Genomic DNA, 9,724 nt, shown 5'->3' with positions numbered 1-9,724 from the left:
ACTTGTATCCTCTGACCGCCTCTGAATGAGGCCCCGAATGTGGTTTAGGACTTCCATAATTTCACCCCCACAATTGAGACATTTGAGCATGAGATCACCGGGGCGAGGGAGAGAGGGCCATGTGGAAGAGGTAATTGGAATTGGAACTAGCAGAGTCCTAGTCAGCATTTTTCTGTTTTGTTACCCCAGCTATAATTTCGATTATGACATTTCCTAAAAGAAGGTTTGACCTTTTCCAGTAAGAGCTTGTTTAAGGCTGATTGGGTCTGGACTAAATCCACATAAACATCAGAGGAAAGTGAAGTTTTATGGGTAGTCTCCAAAACCTGTATTTTCTGCAGTGTTTTCTATCAATCCCACTCTTTGTTTCTTTAAATAATAACCTACAGTAGTTGAATGCATTTTCATCTTATGACACATTTATGGGCTTCCCACATAGTGAGGCTAGATACATCCGGAGTGGTGTTACATTCTATATAGATAGCCTTTTCCATCTGAGATCAACAGTAATGGTCAGACAGAAGGGACTCATTAAAATGTCATGATCTACAAATCGGGTCAGTAAACTCAAGGGAGAGGTTTACATTTACTGGAGCATGGTCAGACCAAGTTGTCACTCCTATAGAAGTTGCTCATACCAGGTGGAGAAATCTATTGCCAATTAGTATATAATCTATCTTGGATTCGGACTGGTGGGAACTAGAGTAGTATGAATAATCTCTCTCCAAGGGATGAAATATACGGCAGACATCGGGCAGCTGATGCATATGAATTAAACTTTTTACCCCTCTCGACATATGGCAAGGGACCGTTCAAGAGCCTGATGAGGTATCTAGGAGGTGATCTAGGGCCCAGTTGAAGTCCCCACCTACTATCAAGATTCCCTGCTGAAGCATAGCAATTTTATCCAGAACCCTAAATTAATCATGAACAAATAGACAAAACACTAAATCTCAGGTAACGGTAATGAAAGAGGCCAAAAAGACCCAATTCCAATAATCTCAGTAGTCAATCAAGGGTAACACCAAATATTGATTACAGTCTCAACCAGGGATAACCTCAGGACAGACTGGTCATGAATCAAGTTGGGTCAAGTGCTAGTGGGGAGTTAGCTCCCCTAGATTTATTTTTATAGTGTTGTACTTGTTGCCATTGGTCTGTCTTTGTATGGCCAGGAGGCACAGAGAGTGGGAGTGAAAAGGCCTGCCAATGGGGAAGTGGAATAAGTTCCAAGCCTAGTGTAGAACAGAAGGCAGGTAAGTCCGCAGGAGATTGGAGAACCAGGAATTTACCAGCATGGGTGACTTGAAGAGAGAGCTGGAAACCCCATCTATATTTAAGATCTTGTTTGCGCAAGGAATCTGTTAAGGGCTTCAATAACCTTAGCTGTTGGAGAGTCTGCCAAGAGAGGTCTTGGAAGATCTGCAGATGAGTACCATTGAATTCCATATTTTATTGAGGGCATCGATCAGGCCAGATGGAGGGACATCTTCTGGAACCTGAATATTGTTCCTGCGGCCTCTGTTGTCTAAGTCATCCAATCTATTTTGCATGGCCCTCATGTCTGAGGATTGTTGAGAGATTAACTCATGAAGTTTGGATAACTGGTCATCAAAAGACTCTTTCTCCTCCTCAAGGGTAACAACGCGGGAACCCAAGTGTTTAACATCAGCTTGTACCAGAGAAATGTATGTCTGGATAGAGTCCTGGATCCACGACTCCATGGCCTGCATGTCTTGTTTGGAGGGCAGAGATTGAGGACCTTATTCAGAGGTGGCCGTACGGTCTACGAACGCACGGCCGCCTCGATGTTTTGCCAGTGCGCATGTGCACGAGGGAGCCGGCTCCCTCGTGTGCATGCATGAGACCCACTATGACCGACAGCGCCGTTCGTAGTGGGTCTCTTTCCAAAGGGGGCGAGCTGTCGATGTTGATTGACAGCTCGCCCTGTTTGGAAGGTGGGCCGGGGGGGTGGCAGGCCAAACAAAGGCATTCCCATGGGAACGCCTGCCATTTGGAGGAGACCCCACTGACATCACTAGTGATGTCAGTGGAGAGCTTCTGGCTCTGACAGAGCCAGAAGCTCTCCGGGGCTTACGACAAGTGAGACCCTACCCTAGGGTCTCGTCGTAAGCCCCGATGTTCGCGATGGTCTCTGACTATTGCGACCATCACCCGAGCGGTCATTAGAGCTGTGGGTGTTAACCCACAGCCTAATGACTGCAACAGAGGTGAGTGGTCAGGATGCAAGTGGCCGCCCAGTTTCTGAGCGACTGCTTGTATCCTCCGACCGCCTCTGAATGAGGCCCCGAATGTGGTTTAGGACTTCCATAATTTCACCCCCACAATTGAGACATTTGAGCATGAAGATCACCGGGGCGAGGGAGAGAGGGCCATGTGGAAGAGGTGATTGGAACAGGTTCAGATGTAGTCGCAGGGGTGTCTGCAGAATGTGAGATGGATAGGTATGAATGAAGGTTCGGTTGAGAAGAATTAGCCCTTGGCATCCAAGATTCCTTTTTCTGTGTATCTCTTTTGTTCTTACCCATTAGGAACAGACGTGGAGAGGAGTCATATGGTTAGGTTGCTTACCAGATGAATGGATGATGGAGGTCACATTCCTCCGTTAATGAGACAACATAGCATGCATGGAACGTTCATAGAGAGCCCTCAGCTTTACATAATGACCCCAAATACAAGGGGCATTTGGGGGCACTGCTTGTCGTTAGTGGACAGGTAGAATCAAGGAGAGGCAGTGCAGCAAGGAGAACCACAATATATATTAGACGCAATTACACTCTACTATATAGAAATTATACACTATGTAGTTATAGTAAATTGCCACAGGGGGGAGCCAAACCCATATAAATATGGGCTTTGTATCTTATAATCTAAGGACTGTGACAAAAAAAGCGAATTAAAGTCACTGCGACCCCTAAACTCTACACAGAAGGGCAAAGTGTGGCAAATCTCAATCAGAGAGAGAGAATGGGCAGTGTAACATCCCCCCCAAAATATGCAAGTTGAGGCAAAGAGGGAGGGAAATGGAGTAAAGGGGAGCTGTGGAGTCAGATCAGTTCACCAGCACCAAGCAGGATGACAATGGAGCAGGAATGGTATCACCCAGTCCCAGCAGAACTGCATGAACGATAGCCAGGTCAGGTGGCAGTGGGTACAGGTCAACTGCAATACCAGATGCAGGGCGGGCGTCCACAGCACCACAGCTGCAGGAGGGAAGTACGGAGTCACCACTAATTGCCGAGGTCACAGCCACGGCAAACAGACAGGAGCAGATAAGTCCCCTGTGTAAGCAGAGGCATAGGAAGGCTCGACAGTCACCAGGTGGGGCGGGAGGACAGGACACCTCAGCACAGAAACGCCGCATCAGGTGTGTCTGCAAATTTTGCTCCCGGCTTTAGAAGGGCAGGCAGGCTGCTACTATGAAGGCATAGAAGATGCCTCCCGGCTCTGCGAAACATACCCCTAAGTGTGGAGTGGCAGTAGTAGGATAGGCAGGTGGCACAGATGGACTGTGGAAGCGCATGAAAGGGCAGTTTTAACAGCAGCCAGGCAGGAGCTCCCTGAAAACACTTCCTTTTCCAATGCTTGCCAGGCCATGCCCCCTATACATTGCATTTTAAAATATTTTAAGTTGTAATGAGAGAAAGACCTGAACGTATATATTAAATTATCAATGCTGTGGTATTGTTCAATATGTTTGGTGTTTTTTTTTCCTAATGTTTAGTGCATTATGTGTGACGGGTTATTTGTTTAATTAATAATTTCCCTGGATCATCATGGGGGATTGGTGACAGTGTGGTTTGTGTCAGGGTGATCTGTGACTCCTCTATGTCAATGGTGTGGGTCATCTCATCAGCGGAGGTATCTGTGTTGATGTTGTCATAGTCATCTTCAATCAGCAGTGGTGATGCAAGGTAAGTTTGGGTAGTGGGCTGGATTTGTTGAGTGGCCTGGCTGCCAGCTCTCACAGACTTGGGGAGAAATGGATGATGACAAACTCACAGGATTCGTAATCACACAGTTGCCAAAAACACTGTTACAAAGTTCATAATCCTGCCATTCCATTTTTTTTCTGACACTTTTGTTTCGATTATGGTTGTGGACTTTAACTACGACTTGCTTCTGGGACATTTTTATTCTGCTTGATAATCTTTGTAATGTTGTGATACACATGCACTTCCTTTTCCATGCTCTTCATTTGTTTCCTAATTTCTTCCTTGCCCCTGATTCTTAAGAGCTCACGGATCACCTTATATATATATATATATATATATATATATATGTCACAACCGGGCACTAGGGACACCTCTGTTGAGGCCAAGAACTGGGGAGTTAGGGTGGTACAGCAGTAACTGATGGGGGTGACACTTAAAATGTCTTCCTACTGCAGTCAAACCCAGGTTTGGCTAGACCTGCCCAGAGGTATGGAATCTAACACACTTGCTGGTCTTCACCACTGACCCCTCCTATTGGGATTTGGGTTCGCCACATCAAATGAGCAGGTCGTGGCCCTCTGGAGAGGTACCTGGGAGTGGCAGAACACATAAATATAATAACACTAGAAGTTTCCTGAAAGCTGTGGTAACACTGGAGATTACTAGCAATGGGACAAACTGGGACTTAGTAGAAATGAGATAGCACTGGGAAACACCGGAAATGGAGTAGTACTGTAACTGTGAGAGGTGAACATATAACTCGGGAAAATCAGCATGAGAAGGGAAACTCTGAATACTGTGTTGAATTTGTAAATAAACCTTTTAATACATTCCTGCCTATAAACCTCTAAGATTCACCTGCCTAGAACCTCTAAGACAAAACCTGCCTATAAACCTCTAAACACAACGCTAATTGCGTACGCAGTATGACCGCAAATAAAGACAGGAGTGGAATCTGTGGTTCCAATGCACAAGTATTATTCAGGTAAAAGTACAGTCAGTTACACTCAATCTATACATACATAATTTAGGCGTAAAAGGAAATAATACAGACCAAGTACGGTTATACATACGCTGCGCCTCTGGACCCAGAGATAGACTTCTGACTAGATATCCTCAGTTCACCCAAAATTCAGCATGAACTGGCAAACCAGCGTTTGGACACGTGTATTTATTCCCCCCCAGACTGAAACAGGACAAAGGGAGAACTTCCTGCTGATCTCCTTGGTTCCCAGAGGAGAAGCATATGTAACGACACATTTAACAGGTTTGTTTCAAATAGACTTTCCCTGCCTCTAACAGCCGGAGTCTTTCTGGTAACGCCTCCTTTAGCATCCTAACAGTTGAATCTAAAATATACATTTTGTTTGCTTGTAGGTTCTGCGGTCCATAACTCGAGAATGCATAATGCGATCTCCTCACCGATAGCACCGGAAAACTGTGGAAAGAGTATGCATCAGAACAACTCCAAGAATGACATGTTTATCTTGTATAATTCCTTAGTTAACAAATATCTTTATTTCTTAGCATTTAAACTAACTGAACCTTCTTGAATCATACATTTTGATGCTTATGGAACCTTATGTGCGAATATGTAGTGTGTGGGTATTCGGGGTTTGGTATAAGGATGCTAGTTATTAATGGGTGAGATTTAAGTGCATAATCTCTCATACACGAAGTGAACATCCAGCAGTGTGGATGGCTGAGGGTTGTAATTCTACATGCCCTCTGTCAGCAGGCCCCCACCTGCTGTGTCCAAAGGAAAACAAAACCTCTTTTGTTCTCACAGACTCTTGTGTGAAATGCAAATGTATTATCACCTCAAACTGTGAGATATGGAGACATCCTGTCTAAGATTCAGGCAAATCCAATTGTGTAGATATTATATTACAATTGCCACAACTATACTTTATCTGCATCCAGGGATTCCCAATTTGTATGTAAAAATACCCATTGTCTCTTCTTATTTACTTCTACTTAGAAAGCTGGTTTTTCCCGTTGCCCTTGGTAGGTTAACAAAAACATTGCCATCTGTTCTTAGCTCCTGGGTTATAACTTGAATTAATGCTGACCACACAAAATGGTGTCTTGCGATCTCATTTCCAAAATGGAGTCTTGCGGCCATTCGCAAGATGGCGTCGCTGCGATTAAATTTTAAACTGAACTTGTCTCACTCAATTTTTCAACTTTGACAACTGGTAATCAGCTTACAGCTGAAGCATGTAAAACAGGAAGAGAGCTGGACATGTAACTCATAGAAATCAGCATGAGACCAAATACTTATAACTTAGGGAATTTGCAAGAAAAGGTAAACTCAGAATACTGGTAATCAGCTTAAAGCTGAAGCATGTAAAACAGGAAGAGAGCTGGACATGTAACTCAGAGAAATCAACCTGAGAACAAATACTTATAACTCAGGGAATCAGCAAGAATAGCTGAACTGCACACTAGAGAGGGAATCGCTGGAACATACTGGAAGTTGAAAACAATGGGGAGCCTGGAGTGAAGAAGTAGTACTCAGTCTCTGGAACACTGAAGACTTGAAGTAAATGAAGAGATGAAGTTGATTAGGCAACTTCCTGTTCCTTTAGTCAGACCTAAATACCCCTAGGCAGTTGGTCATTGGATCAGGAGATCAGCTGAGTGACCACAGGACTACCATTGGGAGAGACTAATCAGGTGACATGGACCAACATGGCTGTGCCCATGCCCACTACCATGGGAACCAGAACACATGTACACAAGCCCTAGCAGACCCCATGGAGAATACTCAGTCACCACTGACCTCCACTGCCAGAGACTGTACACCTAAGCCCAAGGACGCCGGCGCGGAGGTGAGTAGTGTCCAATCCCAGGCTGCATCCTGACAGTACCCCACCTTCAGGGTGGACTCTGGACACCTAGGAAGTGCACTAGAAGAAAATCAAAAACTTGAAAATTGAGGTAACAGAAAAAAAAAAATTCAGACTCAGCATGAGGAACTTGTACAGTAGATTAATCAGTCTTCAGAAATCTTCAGAAAAACTTCAAGAACTTGAAACTTGAGACACCAGAAAAACTTGAAAAAACTTCTAAACTGGAAGCTAAGATACCAGAAAAAAATAAAAAAAAATCTTAAATCTTAATCAACCTTTTCAGATGTCTTCCCAACTTTCATATCCAAGAAAATTACACGGAACAGGTGGGCCACTCATCCTCACTGCAAATGAAACTTTCTCCACCTAGGAAGTCTTTAGTAATCCCAACATGAGGACACACTTCTGGAAACATAGCACACAAAGATTTGATACGAGAAGATGTAGAACCGGAATTCTTTAGCTGGTATCTTGTCTGGAAAGATTACTTTTTCTTCTGGAAAGTTGTAGTTTTCATGGGAAACGCTTGGGGAAACACATGACTAGAGAGAATGGGGTGCAATATTGAATGGTCTTCAGGAAAAGGAGAATTGGCATGTATAGGATAGAATTCAGACTCAGAGTCTGCATCCAAAGGAAGAATGGAAGAGTGAATATGACTTGAAAACCCAGAAGATTCCGGAGATGAACAGAGAGAAACATAACCAATTCTGATAGTATCAGGTTGTAGGCCTCTAACAGCCATTTTTTCTTTCTGGAGTGATTGAACCTATTCTGTATAGTTATGAGAAGAACGTAACATTGTGTATCTGAGTTTAATGTCAGGGGGTAGTAAGTTCGAGCTAGAAAAAGTGTTTGTAGGCAGACCCATAGGAGCAAATCTTTCAAAAACAGCTGTATTGAAAGCACCCATATCCTGAAGTATTGGATCCTTGGACTGTATGAGTGCATTAGCCCATTTCCAGGCTTCACCTTTGAAACTTGAGAGAAGAAATTTAACGGTTTGTGGAAGTGATACCACATGTTAGAACAGTTCTTATAATGGCTTCAACCTGTCCAAACAAAGCTACATACTGTGTTATGTCTTCATCAAATACAATGAACATTGGAGCATCACAATGGGTAGAAACAGTTGACAGGGTTGAATTAGTGTTATGCATCCTGTCGTTCTCAAAGAAGATATGCTCGGGAAATGATTCCTTGCTGGGCGACGAGTTCATTAATTTAAATAAACCTTCCACTTCAATATTTTTGATCCCTAGACTCTCTGCCTTCTTCCGTTTGGATTCATCACTGCCACAGCTCATGATGAGGTAGTTGGTTTCTTTGCAAATATTATATGACTTTGCCCCCAATGCTCTCTATTAAAGACTTAAGTTCTTTCTTCCCAATGAGTCCTGAAACTTTATTGATCACAAATGTCAGACCTTCCAAGTTATTATCAATTCCCTGGGTTGTCTTCTCGACATCCAGAGCTTTAGCTGCAGGACTGATCTTGTCTTCAGAAGAAGGTGGATCTGACTGCAAACATGAAGTTTTCTTGGTCCTTAACTTTGAACCTTTTCCTTTCTCTGGCATAGCACTGGAAACCCCCTGTTGGGGTATGAAACTCAAAATCCCTTCCTGGGGTGAGGAAATAGCACCCCCCTCCTGGGGTATGAGACATGAAACCCACTCTTGGGATGCAAGACTTGAGACCCCCTCTTGGGGTGAGAGACTTGAGACCCCCTCCTGAGGTATGAGATTTGAGACCCCCTCCTGGGGTAAGAGACATGAGACTCCCTCCTGGGGTAAGAGACTTGAGACCCACTCCTGGGGTATGAAACTTGAGACCCCCTCATGGGGTAAAAAACTAGAAACCCCCTCCTGGGGTAAGAGACTGGAGACCCCCTTCTGGGGTGCAAATGTTGAAACAGAAGAAATGAAGTCTGAATGTTCCAAAGGCTCTTCTTGAACTTGAACAACACTAGAAATTGGCATGGAGGCATTGAATAACTCACTAGAAACTTTAGTGCAGCGTACCCTTACTGGTACAAAAAACTCAAGCATGATACTAGGATTTGGCAAAACAAGTTGGTCCCTTGAGGGTAACAGTTCAATTGTCTTTTCGGGCATTGTGATGTCAGATTCCCTTTTCAGGGATAGCAAGTCTGTTGTCCCTACAAAACCTACTAAATCACATGCCCTACTGAGACTGGTAATGGAACAGACTTCATCCGGATTGCGACCAGCAGAGGCAATATCCGGGCTGTGACCAGTAGAAACGAAATTCAGACTGTGACTGATAGGATCAGAATGTGATGTGTCTCTGACTTTATGAGGTTGAAATATTCTCCCAAAATTCCCTAGACAAGGGTAGAAGCATCTTGTGACAGGACCCCAATTGAAGACTTGAACTTTCTGTTGCTTGGCAGACATCACATCCTTGTCTGAAACTGAAGAAACAGGAACCACCGATGGCTGATGGGAAGAACCAAAAGCGCAGATGTTGGCAGTCTCACACTTGCCACCACTTCTCGGTGGGCACAAAGCACAGTCTTTAAGGAAGTGATCCTCATAACCACAATATAAGCACAGATGTAGTTCCCGACGCTGCTGACATTCAACCTCAGTAAGTTTAGGGCGCAGGAAACTTTGATGCCTTACTTTAGTTTGCTTGAGAGAGATGTTAGTCATATCAGGAGTAGCACAAGAAAACTTGGGAATAACTTTAGAGTGAAAGTGTTCTAGAAGCAAATAGAAACTTATAAGATATTTAAAGGTTGACTGGTATACTCAGAAAAAAATTCTTCAGTAGGGGTAGTTGACACTACTGAAGAAACATGAGGCAATGGTGAGATGAACAAGCCACTACCTAGGCGAAATGCATGTCCTAATCACAGATGGCTCGGTCTGTGCAGGGACTGGACCTCC

This window comes from Taudactylus pleione, unplaced genomic scaffold (genome assembly GCF_031769625.1).
Source record: "Taudactylus pleione unplaced genomic scaffold, aTauple2 ptg000053l, whole genome shotgun sequence".
Classification (NCBI taxonomy): Eukaryota; Metazoa; Chordata; class Amphibia; order Anura; family Myobatrachidae; genus Taudactylus; species Taudactylus pleione.
This window is presented reverse-complemented; position numbering follows the sequence as displayed.